This window comes from Canis lupus, chromosome 29 (assembly GCF_003254725.2).
Source record: "Canis lupus dingo isolate Sandy chromosome 29, ASM325472v2, whole genome shotgun sequence".
Taxonomy (NCBI): Eukaryota; Metazoa; Chordata; class Mammalia; order Carnivora; family Canidae; genus Canis; species Canis lupus.
The window spans coordinates 13,991,493-14,012,425 of record NC_064271.1 but is presented as its reverse complement, the minus strand read 5'-3'; the positions used below and the strand labels follow the sequence as shown (position 1 = coordinate 14,012,425).

Here is a 20,933-nt window from a genome sequence, read left to right as displayed (position 1 = left end):
AATCCCAAGCAGGATTAACCCCAAAATATTCCTGATGGGACACATCAGTTTTATACTTCTGAGAACTAAAACAGAAAAGGGAAAAAATTGAAAGCAGCTAGAGAAAAGGACACATAACAGATCTGAATAACAGCATCATTCATCAGAAACCTTGGAGACCATAAGAAAATGGCAAAATGTATTTCCAGTGCTGAAAAGAAAAGACCTGTCAAACTAGAACCATATACCCAGTGAAGATGTCCTCCAGCAATTAAAGGGAAATCAAGACATTCTCAGATAAAGGAAAACCAAGAAAATTTGTTGCCGGCACATCTATTCTAAAAGTATACTTTAAGGAAGGTTTCTAAACAAAATGGAAATTATAAAAGAGAAAGAAAAAAGCAAACCTTAGGACATCAAAAAGGAAAAAAGAACATGACAAATAAAAATATGAGTAAACTCAATTTGTTTTCTTTCTTTTGAGTTTTAAAAATTATGTTTGATAATTAAAGCAACAGTTATAATGATGTCTGATATGGTTCTAAATGTATGTACAGGAAATATTTAAGATAATTATATTGTAAATGGAGCAGGGTAAAGGGAGGTAAAGTTTCTATATTTCACTTGAACTGGTAAAATTATGACACTGGTAAGACCTAGAGAATACTAAAAATGTATGTATAGAAATAATCTCAAAAACAGGATAGATAAATCAAAATGAAATTCTAATAAATATATAAGTAATCCACAGGAATGGAAGAAGAAAGTGAGAAGAATCAGTCTATCTGATTTAAAGACTTCCTACATAACTAGAGTGATCAAGACTGTGTGGGTTTTGTGGAGAGAAATATACATTAATCAGTGGAACAAAGGAGAAAACACAGTAATATACCCACACAAATGTGCCCAACTGAGTTTTGATGGAAAGGCAATTCAATGCAGGGAAGAGCCTTTTCAACACACAACACTGGAGCAACTGGGCATCAGTAGAGAAAAATGAACTTCAACCTAACTCATACATATTAGGTGAAAATTCTCTCAATATGAATTACAGACTTACCTGTAAAACATAAAGCGATAAAACTTTTAGAAAAAACTAACAGAAAATTTGGGGAATCCAGTCCTAGGCAAAGAGCCCTTAGGCTTCACATCAAAAGCTTAAAAGAAAGGAAAAAAATGGTAAAATAGATTTTGTCAACATTAAAAATATTTGCCATGCAAAATACCCTGTGAAGAGGATTAAAAAACAAGCTACAAATCACAAATCAAATCATATGATAAACTAGAATCTAGAATATATAAAGAACTCTCAATTTCTACGATAAGAAAAAAATCAAATGATCCAATTAGAATGCAGACAAAAAAGATAATTTGCTGAAGAAGACATATGGATGGGGATAAGTAGATGACAAGGTGTTCACATTATTAGCCATTAGGAAGTTGCAAATTAAAACTGCAAATAGATACCACTACACATCAATCAGAATGGCTAAAATAAAATAAAAAATAGTGGCAGCAGTGGATCTGGCAAGGATGCAGAGAAAATAGATTACCCATATTTTACTGGTAGGAATTTAAAATGGTACAGTTATTCCAGAAAACAGTTTGGCAAGCTCTTTAAAAACTAAACATGCAGCTAATATACAACACAGAAATTATTCTCCTGGCGAATATTTGAAGAGAGAAATGAAGACTGATAAACACAAAAACCCATATGCAAATGTTATAGGGGCTTTATCACAATAGCCTCAAACTAGAAACAACCCACATGTCCTTCAACAGGTAAATGGTTAAAGCTCAGTACATCTACACCATGGGATGCTACTAAGATGTAAAAGGGAATGATGTATTGATACATGCATCAACCTGGATGAATCTTTACGGAGTTATCCCAAGTGAAAAAAAAAATCCAATATCAAATAGTTAGATAGTATATGATTTGAATTATATTACATTCTTTTTTTAAAAAGATTTATTTATTTATTTGAGAGGGAGAGAGCATGAGTGCGTGAGTGCTGGAGGGGCAGAGGGAAAAGGAGAGAATCTCAAGCAGGCTCCCCACTGAGCTGGAGCCTCATGTGGGGCTCAAAGCCTGGCACCATCTCACAACCCAGAGATCATGACCTGAGCCAAAATCGATAGTTGGATGCTTAACCCACTGATCCATCCAGATGTTCATGAATTATATAATATTCTTAAAAGACAAAATGCTAGAAATGAAAAATATTGTTGACCAAAGTTAAGGAAAGGATAAGGGTTGGAGGGAAGAGAATGTGGCTGTAAAAGTACAATGTGCACAATCCTTGTGATGGAAATGTTCTGGATTGTGTCCATGTAAATATTCTGGTTGTGATACTGGGTCATAGTATCGCAAAATGTTATCATGAGAAGCATCAGGTTCATGGTTACGTGGGTGCTCTTGGTATTGTTTCATACAGCTGCATGTAAATCCTCAATTACCTCTACATAAAATGTTTAAACAACTGAAAATATTAAATCTTAGAGTTACCAACATCAAAGAAGAAATCATAATTACTGCATTAAATAGATTATACTTTTTGGTCGCCAGGGTGGCTCAGTCAATTAGACATCCAACTCTTGGTCCAACCAGGGTCATGATTTCAGAGTCCTCGGATCAAGCCTTGCATCTGGCTCTGCACTCAGTACAGAGTCTGTTTGTCTCTCTCCCTCTCTCTGGGCTCCTCTCCCCTGCCCATGTGCTCTCTCTCTTTGTTTCTCCTTCTCAAATAAATAAACAAATAAATAATCTTAAAAAAAATAGAGTATACTTTTGAACAATTAGGTTCATTAATATCTTAAGAATTTTAAAAAGTAAAACCTACTACCTATGCCTTTTATAGACCTTTCTGTCTTCAAGTGCTGTGAATAGACTGAAATGAACTCTGGAGTAACATAATTCAAAACAGCCTCGACAAAATTACAAATGATCATTTAGTATTTCCTAACAAAGCAAAGAGACTAGAGAACTTTGGTTCTGTCAAAATCATTGCAAAATTGCCACAAATTAAAATAGAGTGAAAATTTGAGTGATAAGCAAACCTAGAAGAAGAATTTAAAAAGCACTACAGTCATGTAAGTGTTAATGTACATTTCTAAAAACCCCAGTTCACATGTTTATGTACTTCCCAAAGACCTTCGTGTTCTAGTATTTTAATATATGCCTTGGGTGTTTATTAATAGGCACTTTGGAAAATCATTCAGGCCACTGGCTTTCTTCCTTTTAGTGCTGGGAAATAGTAATTTACTAAATAGCAACTCATTAATGTGAAAGAGTTAATGGAAAAACTGTGTTATGCATTTTGATAATCTACTTCAATAAATATAACCACATAATGATGATTATTTAGAAATATAAGTAGCAACAGTAAATCTAAATAAAGACATTATTTATAAAATTGGGACTAGTAATATTTTCCCACATATTGGTAGGATAAAAGTTATTATTATTATTTTTTGGTCTCTTTATTCTAGATTGTTGGTAATTTGGAAATAAGAAGAAAAATAAATTATGTCTGGGGAAGTCCAGAGAAAAGAATCTGGATTCAGGGTGATTACTGCATGTTCTTTATCCTTGAAATTGTTCTGGGTATTATCAAGTAATATATATTTCCTCCCCTTTTACTTCACAGGGTGAAGCATTCCAGTCATCACTGTGCTGGTGAGTCTCCTCTGCTTTTTCTGTGTCACTGTTTCTCACTGAAAAGGATCTGAAATGATGCAGGGATGAGGGATACATACTGTAAGATCAGTCCTTTCTTTTCCTTTCCTTCGCTATAGCCAATATGAATGAAGACCCAGAGGGAAAAGGAGGCAGAGGAGCTGCCAAAAACAGGCAATGGAAGAAAGTAAGTGAGATGGGAAGAAGAGTCACCAGACGCATCCTGGGATGAAAATGAAAAGATGTTGAAGATTTGTCATTTTCATTGTTACCATTTTATGTTATATTTTGAATACAAGAGCTTTTGTGGAGGAAGTGTGTGTGGTTTTAAATAATGGTTTACAGAAAATTCATCTTTAATTTAATGTACCTGTTCCTCATAGGATTTTTAAATCTGTTTATTCCTGAGCACTAAAGAGATTCATAAGCAAAAACAAAACAAAGCAAACAAAAAAAGCTCTCTATAAGTGAAAGGGTGGAATTCTAATTATTTATCAAATTTGTTCAGTTATTATCATCATGGGATAGCTACATATTTGCATTCATTTTTTTCCTAAATACATACTGTTTAATTGAATATTCACTAATCTGCATAATTCACTTTTTTTAAAGCTTTCTATACTTCTTGTTTGCACTTTTGAGGTCCAGAATTTTATTTTATTTTATTTTATTTTATTTTATTTTATTTTATTTTATTTTATTTTATTTTATTTTATTAATTAATTAATTAATTTATTTATTTATTTATTTATTTATTTTTTGTGAAAGAAGGAGCAAGGGGAGGGGCAGAGGGACAGAGAGAAAATCTCAAGTAGACTTCACACTGAGTGAAGAGCCAGCCTTAGGGCTTGATCTCACAACCCTGAGATCATGACCAGAGCCAAAACCAAGTGTCAGACACTTAACCAACTAGGCCACTCAAGCACCCTGAGGCCTGGAATTTTAGAAAACGCTTCTGACAAGAGTATATTTCAACCTGGTAGGAATTACCCTTGCTTGATAACCTTGACTGGTCAATAACCATGGATGAGCCATGGATTGATTTGTTTTTAATAACGAGGTCTTAGCCCCTATGATAGTCATTTCTATCTAATGTGGAGTTTGGAACAGCATCCCATTTTCTTCTGATGCTCTGTGAACTGCCCTCCTCTACTTGCTAAAAAGTATGCCAGTCCCAGCCTAGTGGTAACTAACTTGTAGCATTATTCAGCGTGAGACTAGCCCATAAAAGGATAATGTATTTGGATATTTTGATGATGCTTCACAGAGACTGGATCTCCAAAGCCTGTGTTCCACTTGCCCCTAGGATAAGGAAACTGGTGGAGGTACTCTGCAAGGAAAAGGAAATAATGTATTTACTCGCCCCCCCCCCCCCCCCCAGAGTCTTTGAAGAGGCAGAAAGTCTGGTGGGGAATTACAGCACTGTGTAATCTGCTCTTTGCCTCTCTTTTAAAGAGGGCCTAGGACATAGCCCATGCCAGATACATACAGCATCTGCTCTTCTTTCTTTGGCACCCTATTCTCAGTGTCAGGAGGCTGGACCTCATGGACCACATCAGCTAGCTCCTCACAGGCTAATAGCTGGATTTAGCAAATGAGGAATCTTGGCAAGAGAAGGAGGGGGAAAATGAAGTCATGGCACATTTCCTCCTGGCTCCCTCTACTTAAGAGCTTGCCTCAGACTGATGGTATCTCTTGATGGAAGGTCACTTCTCTCCAATACTCCTTTTGTACATAACTATTCTGTTTCAGCAATTCCTCCCATGCACCATCCCTCAGGAATAGAAGTAGTAACAGCCCACTCCTTTAGCCCCAGAGTCTTCTCTCATGTTTTCCCCACTCTCTACACACATTTTTGTGAATAATCCTTTTGAAAATAGGTCCTCCTTGAGTTATGATAATTTGTATGTGTTATCTGTTTCCTGTTGGAATCCTAGTTGACAAATACAGTCAATAATGAATAGTTTATTAAATATTTACTATTCCAAGAGATTTATGGGTATTGAATCATTAAATCCACTTATGAGGACAAATCAGGAGATACTATGATTATCCCCATTTTACAGCCGAGGAGAGATTAAACCATACGCACAAGGCGCACAGCAAGAAAGCGGTGAGATGTGATTTGCACCAGAGTGTTCTGTCTCCGGAGCTTGGGCCCTGCGCAAATACCCATTCAATGAATGAATGCAGCTAGAAATGCATGAGGGGTGCAGTTTTCCTGTTCCTTCAGAAGTACTGGGTATGATAATTTACATTTTTAGCTAATTTAATCTATAAAGAGTTACTTCATTTTAATTTGCATTTTGTTGATTAATGATGAATATTTATTTCCGTATGTTATCCCTAGCCACTTGTCCTCAAAAGAGATTGTCTTTTTGTGGTCTTTGACTATTTCTCTATTAAAATCATTGAGTTTTCCTATTTTATGGGTTCTTTATATAATCAAATTTCCCAGTTTTTTACATTTTTATTTTTATTATATTTTTGACACAAAATTACATTTTTTGTAACTTCACTTAGAAAAGGTGATTTTATTATTTAAGAAAGACATGGCCATTGAAATATGTTTATTAAACACATAGAAGGAAAGGAAATAAAATAAAACTCCTTTAGAATCATGCTAGTCAGAGATATTTGTTGTTCCCAATTTGAGCTATTTTCATGTAGGTTTTATTTAATGTTTGTAAATGATGTTTTACAATATATCGTGTTTTGAAACTTTTAAATTTAAAACACTGTGAATATCTTTGCATGTCTTCACATTTTTGTGTATGGTATCTGATTTTATTTCCATATATAACATTTGTAATTAAAATAAAATGCATGCTTACTGTAAAATATTCAACTAATAAAAAATTTCCCTCTGTCATCACTGCCCATACGCTGCATGGGGAGACACTCATAGCAATTTGTTGTATAGCCTCAGGATTTCTTTTTACATACATACAAACACATACATAGATGTGTTATCACATGGGCACATGGTTGGTTTAATTAATCTTCTATTTTTGAATATTTATGTTGTTTCCAGATTTTTACGTTATATTGAAATCCAAGACTCTCAATAGCTGACATACTCAAAGATACATAGACACTGTCTTTGAGATAAACACTGACCAACAGCTCAAACAAACTGTACATTTTTGTAGACCGTATTTTCTTCCAGGACTCCTCAAAAAGAAAATGGTAAAATAATGAACCACATCTTACAATGTATTAATAATAAACATAAAAAATTGCTTCAAAAGGGAGATTTCTTTTTGAAATAGTTATATTGCATTATAAAAAATAACACATATTTATTGTAGAAAACTTGAAAACTACACATAAAAAATCTAAATAAAAATTCCCCCAAATCTCAGTACCCCAAAATAGTCATATTTTAATGTAAATTCATTTATAGTGCTTTCTTTTTGTGATATGATCACACTTTACTATTATCAAATATTCAAGAGCAGGAACAAAGGATTGGAGTGAACAGTTTCTGATAGGGTGCCACATGCGCAAGGAGACTGGTTTCCCTGCATCCTACTTTATGGCATTTAAAAAGCTCTGACCGCCTCCCTATCTCCATTTGATACCAGTGCTTCCTATTGATTATGATCACCAATACCCTCCCAGTAAAATCCAGAATGGTTTCCATGATTTGATGCCAAGAGCCTTAAATGATACGCTGTGTAAGGAGGATTTCCATATTATTTTTCCAAATTACTTTTTAGCTTTCACAACACCATCTGTTGAATAATTCTTATCTTTGTCCTTTCTCACTCAAAACATTCTGTTAAATAACTAAGTCTCTTTCTAGGCCGTATTCTTCTTTTAATCTATCTGCATAATTTTCAACTATATGATTTTGTTGTTTGCACCTTCATTCATTCAACAAATATTTATTGAGCAGTTATGTTATTTGTGTTAGCATAACAGTGATCAAAACTAACAAAGAGGGGCAAAGACAAAGAGTATAGTGGGCTATGCTATTTTATGGTGAGTGATAGAGAAGATTTCCTGGATAAAGTGACAATTGAGCAAGAAACCAAGTAAGGAGGTTAAGAGCTATGTGACTATTTAAAGAACAAGAATTCCAGTTGGGAGTTGAAAGGGAAACATGAGAGTGGAAATCTTGAGCTCAGGCAGGACTGGCATATTTCAGGAAGTGCAAAAGAGTCAATATGGTTGAAATGAAGTGATTGGGAGTAAGAAGTATGAAAAGAGATCAGGGAGGGGCTGGGGTCTGGTGACTCTGAGCATGTGGGCCCCTAGAAGACCTTTCCCTTTTATTCTAAGAGAGATGAGAAGACATGAGAATCTGAGCCAGGGAGTGAAATTCATGACATTGCTGGCTCTTGTTTTGAAAATAGAACATGGTGGGCAATAGACAGGGCAAGAATGAAAGCCTGGCCACTAATTAGGAGGCCATTGCAATAATTTAGGTGAAAGCTTTATGATGTATCAGAAATGGAGTAATAACATTTGGAAGGGCTGGGGAAGATTAGTTGTGAGCCTCCAGAAAACTAGAGTCACAATCTAATAATCTTTATATTCTGATTATCAGCTAGCCTAGCCATTCCACACATCCCACACATCCCACAAATATTTCTTGAATGAACTCCCTTATGGGACGTCCAAGGCCACAGCCTGCTGGACTTCCAGGCCAGAGGTTTTGCCTTTTTGCTAATGTCTCTCTACTTTTGGTCTCTTCCTCTCAGAGAAAGGGTTCCACAGAGTCACCTTGTTTTCTGCTCTTCAGAGCTTTTCTTAAATACTCCATCTTCTTCTGGCATGTCTTTTCCATAGACAACTTTTACCCTTTTAAAATTTGGTGAAGGGATGCCTGGGTGGCTCAGCGATTGGGCATCTGCCTTTGTCTCAGGGCGTGAAACCAGGGTCCAGGATCGAGTCCCACAATCAGACTTTTTGCAGAGAGCCTCCTTCTCCCTCTGCCTATGTCTCTGCTTCTCTCTGTGTGTCTCTCATGAATAAATAAATAAAGATCTTTAAAAAAACTTGGTGAATATTGTACCATTCATTCATTTCTCAAACAGATATTTACTGAGCACCTCATATCCATTGGGCACTCTGTTAGGCTCTTATAGTAAATGTATCAGGAAGTAAAATAGACAAAATGCCTGCCTACAGGGAGATTCTATTCCAGCAGAGGAAGAGAGAAAGCAAAAAATAAACACAAAATGGAAGTAAATGGTGGGGTACACTAGAAGGCGGGACATGCATGCTATCAGCAGATGCCAGGAATGCACTTGAGATCAGGGCTCAGGGTTGGGGGCAGAGGCAGGTACAGGACTAATTTGGAGGGCAATTCAGATTCACAGTGAGCAGCTACATGGGCTCTGTCTAACATTGCACCAATGATTCTTGCTTAATCCTCAAAATAGGGCTTCCGAGTTTCCTATTATTTCTTTTCAGTTCATTTTTTTCATAGGTATCCCTGATATTCACTTTCTAACAGGATGTTAAAATACATTTACTAATTTTAAGAATCATAACAACATACATATATGGAACATTTTATAGTTTCTGTTGATTTTTAATGCAATGATTTTTTTTTGGCTTTGAGCCATGATGCCAGAAAATTGTGTAGTTAAATGCATACTAACATGAATTAAAACCAAGGGAAGCAGAACTCACAAAGAGTTTATCATTTGTCCCCAGCTACATATATTGAATCAAAAAATCTTAGGGTTCACAAAGTCCAATTTGTTAAATGAGATTTGTGATTTTGTTTTATATGTACATAAAATTTTCTCTTATAAGCCTATTTATTGATAGAGTCTGTGAGAATTTTGAACTCATAATAATGACAGAAAATGTGGGGGAAAAAAGTCAAGAAGGAAGAATATTGTATAAGAGGCAAATGGGGAGGAAATCTAATCAATTTTCATGAGACCATATGACCAGACCTTGAAAGGGTCTACTTACTCACCACAGGTCATCTATACAAGTCGCATTTTAGACACCCACCCCTCTTCACACAAAGTAAGTTAGCTTCCTCCTAGAGAAGAAGGCACCCTCCAGAGTCTCAAATCAGTCATTGTTAGGAAATCTAATGTTAACCGAATGCCTCCTTTTCTCTGCACCATTCCTCCTATTTTGCTCTAATATTTTAAACCTGGTTCTCAGTAAGTTGCTTTTGTCTCTTAATACAGAACCATGTGCCTTAAGCTTGCTCAATGTGATGATGTAAATGAGGCTTTGCTTGATAAATTAATAGGATGGGGAACAATGTTTCATCTGATTTGAACAGCAAAGAATAAATCCCTAACCTCTCACTTTCATTTTTCACAGAAAGATTATATAATGCTGTGAGGAAGGAATCCAAATTAGCCTGGTCTATGTAGTCTTCTAACACAGTAGTTGTTGCAGGATCTGTTCTGGGAGGATATCAAGAAGGACGGTTACAGAGTGGCCAGTCCAAGAAAAATCAGAGATAACCTCCTTCTGATACCACCGTGGTCTCCTGCACTTTCTATGGTAATCTTACTGCCAATAAATCTCTCTTTCTTCAAATTATAATACCATCCTACTGGGTCATTTATTGGAATGACTACCCCATCTCTTCCTACTGTGATATTATAGGAAAATACTTAGTTTCCAATAATCACATTTTCTATGCTGTATCCTATCAAAGTATGAGTTAATACTCCCTTTTGGCTAGTGTTTTTATTTAAGAAGCAAAATTACCACTTTAGGAAGAATTAAAGAGTATAATTTCTTTAAAAAAAGATCTAAACATTCCATGCCAAATGCCATACAAAATACAATATAAAACAGATCACCAAACTCTCTGATTCATTTGTGGCGGTTAGCCCTGCTGGTTATCCACAAAGTGTGCATAACTGATGTCTTCAACTGAATTGTATTGCATGGTTTCATATGACAGCAGAGGGAAATGACTTGGAAAATACAAAAAAAAAAAAAGTATAAAACTTTAGAACAACAGCTTAAAGTGTTTAATGAACTATAAACAGCTTCCACTGTTTAAATGTCTATGAGCAGTGCAATGACAAAGAACAGCAAGGAAGGAATAGAACACTGTGCAGTTTATAATTAGAGCTATTAAGAGTACTAAAGTGAATATAGAAAGCAGCTACTAAAAGCGAGCTGCTCACCAAACCTTATACAAAACACACACTCGAGGGTGCGTCTACACTAGCCCTTTAAAAGGAAACACATTAAAGCACATTTATATCTGCTTGGTGTCAGCATGTAGGCAACAAAAATGCATTACTCCCAAAGAATGCTTTCTATTATGTGCAATAACATCTATATTATACATCACAATGATGGGCATTATTGTGGTGTCATTGCCATAGCTTTCAACATTAACACTATGGGAAAATGGACTCTTTCCGAGCACCGTAAGCGAAAAAAATGCTTGGTGGAAAACATAATGTTCATCAGTGAATTCATGTTACTCCCAAATGAATTTTATTTGTCAATAATGCATAAATGTGCCTCATGCAGGTATGTCCAAGATTTTTCCGTTTTACTTTTTATACTTGGAGGATTTTGAGCAACTCATTTATTATGAATGAGCTGTTTTAGAGTTATAGTGAGCTACTTGGTGCTGTTAATTACAGTGTGACTTGGAGTCTAAGAAGAGCCATGTGTGAAAAGGGACAGAGAGGCTGTGCCAGGAACGTGTCATATTCCTTAGAGTGCCTATAACTCATAGTGCCCACGATAAAACAAAACACAACAGAACAAACAAACAGAAACCACTGCTCTACAAGGTTCAGTGCACTGTCTTTGTTCATACCCTAGTTATCTTAACTGCTTGAAATGACTTCTTTGCCATCGTCTGTTATAGCACAAGGTGTCTGCAAATGTCAGTGGCACAATTCAAATACGGGTAAGTTCAAGGAAAGGCTGGTGATCACCCATTTTCATATGATTGATTGATTGATTACGCTGAGTCCCCTAAGGCCTTTGTCTGTAAAAGATGCAGGCTTGAGAGTATGAATGTTGGCCCACATCTTCTTCTATTACTAACAAGCAGGCTGGCTTTGCATTTTGACTCAAGCTCAGTATCTCGGTGTCCTCTTTTAAATAATGCACATTTTGTCACCAAGTTCATAGGCTTTTGTTAGACTAACTAGACTGCATACATACATTTGTACAAAATTCATACATGTAGCATCTGGTTCAATAAATAGGACTTCAACACCTCAGTCCTGGTTCTTATGGCTAATAATTCCTAAAGATAATAATGCTTTTCTGTTGTTGTCTTTACTGATCTGAGAGGCAGAATCAGAAATTTTCTGTTTGAAATACCTCTTTACCCACACTCAAAATGGAGAAAGTAGATGTTTGAATGGGTTGTGTAATTGCGACTATTTGGTTTCCCATTTGAACTTTCATGTTAGACAGCATGTAACTTTATAGAGTGGTTAATACAATGAGGAAATGGTGCTCCAGGGGCCCTTTCAGGGTCCAGGGACCCTCCTCCAGAAACCAATGGTTCTATCAGGTCTCACCCTGCAGCTGACGCAGAGATAGTCTGCATGTACCCTCCTCCTGCTATAGGCAAAACCCTTGGGACTAGATATTGCTGAGGGGCTGGTCATGTGCCATATGATACAGACACCTAAGCAGAACAAAGAATACACCTTTAATTACATATGCAAAGATCTTTTTTCCCAAATTATCATACGTTCTAAAAATTAAGACATGGATATAACCTTTTTAAGGGCCACCATTCAACTCAGTATACTAGCTTATAAAGAAAATAATTAAACTCCTTCATGTAGCATCAGAAGGCCTTCATCTAAATCTGGACTCTACTGAATCCCTTGGATATTATGCTCAGCCATGCTAAACTGCTTGCCATTTCCTGAATGCCTCTTCCCATTCACCTCTCAGGGCCTTTGCTCACTGCTTTATCTGCCAAGCATTAGCTTCATTATTTTTCTGCCTACCAAATGCAATGCATCTTTTAAGACTCAGTTCAAGCATTACTTCCTTTATGAACTGTGTCCTGAGTCCTGAGCCTGCTTTACTCTCTATTATCACGGAGTTCACAAAGAAGTATTGTGACACTATTGTAATCACATGTACTTTTATTACATTAACATTTTGAAGCTCGTTTGTCACTGTCTGGTTCCTCCTACCCTCAATCACCTGCCTTCATCCTCATCAGCCTATGTTTTTTATCTTTAAATTTACATCTCATAGAATTTTCATCTCCAGAGTCTGGTATGACACTTGGCATATGGTAGGCTTTTATAAAAGGTTGCTAAATAACATTGACAACTGAGTACCTATTATATACTAGTCACCTCACAGGGAATTTATGTATGAGACAATATTGGCTATAATCTTCAAAACAAGACTGGAAGGCAAGTATTCCTAGTCCTATTTTAGCAATGCAAAACTAAGACTTAGAGTAGTAAATAGCTTGCTCAAGGCCATAGAGAAAATAATTGGAAAAATTAGTATTTGAACCAAACTTATCCAACTTGAGCCAATGTTATTTTCATTTTAAAATATTGATCACCTAAATGTTGTTATTATAACGTAAGGGGTGCTTGAGTGGCTCAGTCAGTTAAACATCTGCCTTCAACTCAGGTCATGATCCCAGGGTCCTGGGATTGAGCCCACATCGACTCTGTTCAGCAGAGTGTCTGCTTCTTCTTCTCTCTTTCCTTCTCCCCCTGGCTCATGCATGCTCTCTCTCTCTCTCTGTCTCTCTCTCTCAAAACAAATAAAATCTAAAAAAAAAAAAAAAAAAAAAAAGATATTTGTGTGAGTAATTAGAGTTGGTAGAATAGGATTTTGGAACTATAGACATCTGAATTGTAGATAAAAACTTTATTAAAATAATGTTTTTGGATTACCTACTATGTGCCAGGTATTATTCTAGCACCAGGGATATAGCTGTGAATAAATAAGTCCAAGTCCCTGCTCTTACAGAGTTTACATTTAGAGTTTAGTCCCTGCTGATACAGAGTTTACACAGTGGAAAGGAGGGGAGCAAATGAATAAAGCTTAGGCAGTGATGAGTCTAAAGAGAAGAAAGTGAATCAGAGTAAGAAAACAGAGTGATGCAGAGGTCTTTTTATAGAGGATTATCAGTCCTTTTTTTAAGGGTCTGCCATTTGAGCCAAGATCTCAATGAAGTAATGGCAAAGAACAGCCATGAGGCAACTGGGAAATGACCATTATGGGCAGGGAACAACTAGCATAAAAGCTTTGCATTGGGAAGCTCTGGAGAGCATTAGGAAGCCAAGGACAGCAAGGAGGCCAGTGTGGACAGAATGGAACAGTCAATGGGAAGAAAGAATGAGATCCATCCCAGAGGGAGTGAGGGAACCACATGTGTAGGTCTTATCAGATACTGAATTTTTCTGTGAGATGGAAAGCCTTGGAGGTTTCTGAGCACAAGTATGAATATGATCTGACTTAGGTTTTAAAGGGTCATTCAGGGTGTGAAAAGAGTCAAGAGGTCTTCAGATTGTTGGAAACAATCATGGTAGTGGCTTCCTCAGCAAGGAGGCAGAGGGGTTAGGAGGAATTAGTGGATATATATATATACCAAAGTTAGACCCAAGAGAAGATGCCCTAGATGTGGGATGTTAATAGAAAGCAGATTGGAGGGTGACCCCCATGTTTGGAGAGTCTTTAGTCTCTACATGTTATCTCAAGTCATGAAAATGAGAGAGGTAACCTGTGGTAAGTAACAAGTGCTGTGAAACACTTACATTTATAACAGCATTTATAAACTCCTACATTTATAACCAACAGAAAAATAATGAGAGCCAATGTGAGCCACATATGCATTCTTAAACACTCCTGCAGCAACATTAAGTCAAAAGTAACAAGAGAAATGCATTTAAATATGCACTTTGCTTATCCCAGTACATCTAAAATTCTACCAACATGTAATTATTATAAAATACAGTTGATCTTCATTATTTGTGGATTTGGTATTTGTAAATTTACCTAAGAGCCAATATTTACTGTAACCCCCAAATCAAAATATTCAGCACTTTTACAATCATTCATCGACATGCACAGAGTGGTAAAAAGTCGGGTAACTGGACACACACATTCCCTGAAGTCAAACTAGGTGACGCTCTATCTCCCTGTTTCAGCTCTCACACTTTTTTTTTTTTTTTTCAGCTCTCACACTTTAAAACAAGTGTTCTTTTCAAGGTATATTCAGTGCCATATTCACCACAACTTTTTGTCCTTTTTGATGGTGATTTTGCTATTTAAAATGGTCCCCAAGCATAGCTCTGAAGCTCTGAAGTTCTGTCTAGCATTCCTAAGTACAAGAAGGCTGGGTTGTGTCTTAAGGCGAAAACAAAGTGTATTAGACTAAGCTTTGTTCAGGCAGGAATTATAATGCTATTGGCCATGAGTTCAATGTTATGAATCAACAATATAGATTAAATAAGAAGTCTTTAATGAGAAACACACATAACACAAGGTTACATATTGATTGGTAGCTGAAAGTATTGTGACCAAAGGATTACAGGAACATACCCCTGTGTTCCTCCTGGAAGCAATGGTTCAGTATTCACTAATTTGTGTTCCCAGAATATTATAGAACATAACTACTGCAAATAATGAGTTGATTGTTTATTAATGAGATAATTTACATGAGATTTTCATACTAAGTGTTCAAATTCTGGTGTGCATAATAACATCCTCATATCTTAATTTGAACTAGCCACATTTGAGAAGTCTAATAGTCACATGTGACTACTGACTGCCATTTTGGACACCAGAGAATTAGAACTAAGATAGAGGTGAAGGAAACAGCAGAGAAGACTAAAAAGGAATGGCTGGAGAGTCAGAGAAGAAAAACCAGAGAAGTTCAATGGTGTGGAAGAGGGCATGAAGTGCGAAGTTGCGCAAAGAGAAAGTTCCATTCATTTGGAAAGTTCCTGAGACAGCAAGGACAGTGAGTGCTTTATTTCTGGCTGCATAGACTTTATCATTTATCTTAGCAAGTGATACGTGGTTCAAAAATGATGACTGAGAGCAGGTGAAATCATTATGACTAGGGGGTAAAAAGTGGAGAAATTGGGTCGAAAATCCTTTAAAGAAGCTTGGCTATGAAAAAGAGCTTGGATGTTGATTGCATATGTGAAAAGATATTAATGAATGCTAATTGTGAGCACAAACACCCAAAAGTATAGGGAATTGCCGGCCTATTTGTGAAGCCTACTAAGAAGGAATCGCTAGAACTTTCGGTATTTTTCCTGAACAGTAAGTACCAACTGCTCATTTTTTTCCCTGGGGAGGAACACAGAACGCATAGCAACAGATTTGACAGTTGTGCAATTTGCAACATGGAAAATGAAATCAAATAAAGTCAGCAGCCTTGTGGCAGGGCTTCACTGGTAAGGAAAAGAGCTCTCATTTTTCTTTTCTAGGCATGTGATTGCGAAATACCTCTCCCATGGTATTAGAATTGGACTGATTTTCAACTTAACAATTTTGCTCTGCAGGGTGATTGGAGGTAAACAATTAAAAAAAAAGTGTTGCCTCATGTTTTTGCTGATTTTTTAGTTTGTATTAAGTTTCAGGTCAGTCTGTGCGTACAAGCCTTATGGCACTATGGACCTGTGTACATGGAATGTCTCACAAGTACTGTGTTGGCCAATGTTTGTTACTCCTGGTTCTGAGGTAGTTTAGAGAGCAGGAAGCCTCCTGGAGTCACAGGTTTCTAGAGGGTCACTGGCACCTAAGAGAGCACTAAAAACTCCATGTCCTCATCTTACTAACTACTCTGCAAAGTGATATGTTGTCCAAAATGTTTTCAAATGGGAAACCAAATAGTTGCAACTACACTTATGCAACCCACTCAGACTTCTACTTTCTTCATTTTGAGTGTGGGTAAAACAATATTTCAAGAAAGGACCTATTTTCTGCATGATAAATTATCATGTTAATTATTTGAAGAAAGCTTATAAACATAAATTCTGATTATGTTTCAGAAGTGGTGCTTATAAACCAAAGCATAAGAGATAGTATATTTTTTAATAGATCGTGACCACAAAAGAGTGCTCCTAAAATATAGGTATTTGTTTCTTTATTTATTTGACAGTAGTAATATTATTCTTTTATGGTGGATAGGAGACTCCCTTCTGTGAGACACTGTAACCTGTCCCCAGTCTTTGTTGGTGAGGTTTGAGAAATCTGCTTTGGGCAGAGGATGACTTTTCTGGGCACAGTGTAACAGTGTATAGCCTCCTCTTGAAAATATCCCTTATCTCCAATAAAAATTTGAACCTACCAATCATTAGTAAATGCCTTATATAAACCCGAGAAGGATCTAGTTTCAACATATCAGGGTCAAAATAGAGTCATGTTGGAAACAGTGATACTTGACATCAGGGTTTACAAATAAATGTATTCACTTATACCTCACACTTCTTTATATAATAAGATTTGGGGTACCTTATAATAACAGGGCCACAGAAAGCTATTAATGACTTCTGATGGACACAATTCACTAGGCTTCTGAATTATTTGCCAATAACACTCTTCTGCAAAGGCACTGTGCCAACACAAAATAGATGGTGTCAATTGCAACTCTGCTCCCTCTTGCGATAAGATAAAGTAGGAGAGGGCACCAAGAAGGTCCATAAAATTGGCTCTATTATCATAGAACAAAAAAATCTGAAAAAATGAATTGTGCACTCAGTAGACCAAACCCATTGTAACACATGCAGAGTAGCACCTACCAGCAATCTAATGCTGGAAGAAAATACATAGTGAGTGATGGAAAACAGATGGAGAAGGGTGGAGACGTGAAAGGATGAAACCATTAGCAACATTCGAAGGGTCACTGGACATAGCTGGAAGTCAGTTGCATCACACCACACACCCACTGAAATAGTTCACATGGAGATCATCAGATTCTTTTCATATGTATCTGAATTTATAGCAGTGTATTTTCTCTTTCACAAACACTTAGACTCTTTCAGATCACTTGAGGTTTAATTTTACACACCGAAGGCAAATTTATTAAACCGCTAACTGTTCTGAACATCACCTGGTTATTTAGAAGCAGTTTGCATTGTTCCACAGTGTGTACTGGATTTAAAAGAGCTCCATACCCAGTGCTGTATGAGTTTATTTTATTTAGTTGCATTAGCTTTTGATGAAAACTCAGCTTTCAATTTCAGGTGCAGCCATATGTGAATTAAATGAGTATTATGTATGTCACAGCACCTTGAAATTTAATGTGCATGCTTTAGTCACAAGTTTACCATCTCCTTTTTGTCTTAAAACCAGGTCTTTGTGTGTTCCACGAGAGCAGGTAAGAGTGTGTTGATGCGTTTCAGTGGCTACAAGAAAAACAATTGAATTGGGGGGTAAAACACTCAATCTTTCTTACTTTGTCCAAAGCTAATCATCCTTTAACAGTAACTAAAATATTAGTCTTTGTAACGTGTTAATGATGTTTGGGCCATATTTTAAGAAAGTCAATAAAATGTGAAACTTTTTCAACATTTTTTTAGAGCCTATAGTTTCCTCTTTAATGCCTCGTCATTCTGAAGAGGCTGGCTGTCTTATTGCCAAATTTCCACCTCTTTTTGCCTTTGCTGGATTTAGTCAGTACAAGCCAGACCTCTAATGTTATTTTAATGTTGGGGAGGGGGTTCATTTAATTCAAATATATTTTCATTTTAAAGTTATAATGACTAAGTACACCTGCTCACTTAAAAATTAGCACCTAGTTAGGCAGTTTTCAATAGCCTAATCATCTTTTGATTGTCTCCACTTGTATCATAGACAGTTCACCTGCTCTTCATCTAAACTTAAATGTTTCCTGTTTACACGTCTGAAAACACTGAAAGATGATAATATTTAGAAAACAAAGAAAACTGAAACCTACATTCAAATGCATTATTTATATAATTATCCTGTAATTAAAGTAATTATAGTTTGTGAAAAATGAGACTTTTTTTAAATTTTCATTTAGATTTCTCATGGGATAAACTGTGAACATGTAAAAAGCACACACACACATAAGTTATCAATGATGCTATCTGAACAATAAATAAAATGTTACCTCCAGATTTAGGGATTTGAAATCTGCTTTTTTTCTTTCTGAAACAAATACACACAGAAAGCCATTCAGTGAGTTAATCCTACAGAAGGGATTACCTAGATTGAACTTTGGGAAATCTTTAATCCTCTATAGTTTCAACAGCAACAATAAGAAAACGTCCCAGTTACACCTTGCTGAGCGATGCACTGGTGCTAAGGATAGTTGGTCATGTCATATAAATGATGAGTCTCCAGCATTTCCTACAAGATTTGGACAGTGTCAGATAAGGCCATGAGACACGAGTGTGCTTGAGGGTGTGCAGAGGAAATGCAGAATTTTCAAAGAGTCCCTGACAAGCACTCACAGTTGGATTTTCATTATCTTCAATGAGAAGGCATATCAGTCAGGTTTTTGCTATACAGTGCCATCCGCATTACTGCTTTTTATATGATTTCAAAGTGGACAGCACAGTTTGTGTCCAGTTTTTCATTCTAAATATCCTATTCAATAGTTATTCTTCTTTTCTATACCTTTAAACAGATTTTTTTTTTAAACCACAGTAAGATCACATCACACTTTGGAAGCATTAGTTTGAAAGTGAGCTAATAGATCTGGCTCTGAGACCATCTTCAGAGGCTCCTTTAAAAAAAAATACTTGGAATTGAACCACATAAGTTTTATTTTCTCTATGCTTTTGATCAAGTTTTATGGGAGGAAGTGAAAAGTGCTCAGAATATCCTCATGCAATTTTTACAGAGAGATTCTATATTCTTGTATATACCCCCACAACACTTTCCAAATACCTGGCTCCAATCCTCATGTAAGGACTCAGGTTGTCCAATTGTTGGTTCTAAGACTAGATCATCACCACTAAAGTTAAAGGGAAAGTGGATGACAAAAATATATATATATATCTGTGGCCTCGATACTTTTGCTTTCAGGATGCATTAGTGACAGCATGCCGGTGACATCCATCTCTGATTGTCCACAGGTCCTCAACACCTGAAGCTGCTGCCTTTGCTGTCACTCATTCCTTTGTGTACTGACTTCAACAATCCTTAAATACCCAGAACAAGAGAGTAGGAGAGATGAAGCAGTCAACAATGCTACATTCCCAAACATTGACATTTTCTCAGATCGTGACCACAAGGCCTGGACTATGAAGCAGAGATGAATATCCTTTGCCAGAGGGTCAAGCTCACAGTAAATAGGAGGGCAGGAGCCTGAACATCATGAACACTTCTCCACAGAGAATCCATCCTGGATCCCTGGAATCTTGCCACTTGGAAGTCATACCTACACACACGACCTTCAAATCATCTACTTACACTGCCTGGACTCCTCCTCAGGTTAAATTATTGAACTCACAATACCTAAAAGTGACTTTCTGTGAAAATGACCTTTACCAGGAAGCATTAGTACTGTCATCGGTAGAAAAATGGCAGGTATACAAAACTATGTCATCTGAAAGAACAAATAAAGAGAAAATCAGATACTAAGGATGCTGATAAAGTTGAAGTGAAAATTTAATATATTAAACTGTGATAGGTGATCTCTAAGGAGTTTGATTTCAATTGCAGTATTATGTGCTTTTGTAAACAGCTTTTTAAAAGAGACAGAGTAGCACATAATGTTTAACACACTCAGACTACCAGTTAGTTGGTATAATCTTGGCAAAGAAAAAAGAAAATCAGTAGATCAAAAACTCCTTTTCTAAAAATACAGGTACTCTGTCAGGAAGGAAAAAATGAGAAAGTCTGGTGAATGCACATTGCCAGTAAAACAGGATAACTGTCTTCAGAAGAGAAAATATAATATGTGCTGTATTATTTTCTATAATTCAGAATAAAAACTTAGAAAACAGCTATTTTGTTTTTGTAACATATGTGTCCACTCATTCATTTATTCATAACAAAATATTTGGAGCAACTTTTATGCATCAGACACTGTTAATGTCCTTGGAAAACAAAACAAAGTCCCTACCCTCAAGGAACTTACATTCTAGTAAAGATACATTAACACAAAGTGATGAAGAGAGATTTTATAGGTTTTATGCCAGGTAGATTATATTATGGGGATACTGCTTACCAAATTCATGCCTCAAAAAGTTTCAGCGAAATAGTTTTTTAAGTTTATTTTTATGTTATGATATATTTATATTGATGCACATTTGACATCTTCCATGACATAAGGGATAGTAATGGAATGAAAAGCCATGGAAGCATAAACTACATCTAGACATGCAGT

At 36.3% G+C, this 20,933-nt stretch overlaps 1 long non-coding RNA gene across 1 annotated transcript; it reads left to right on the top strand.

Annotated features, from left to right (window-relative positions):
• Positions 1–11,009: 11,009 nt before the first annotated feature.
• On the top strand, positions 11,010–20,514 carry LOC112678525 (uncharacterized). Its single transcript, XR_003147635.3, has 4 exons — positions 11,010–11,140; positions 15,351–15,584; positions 17,927–17,951; positions 19,678–20,514. It is a non-coding gene; the product is annotated as an uncharacterized LOC112678525 (long non-coding RNA).
• Positions 20,515–20,933: the final 419 nt, after the last annotated feature.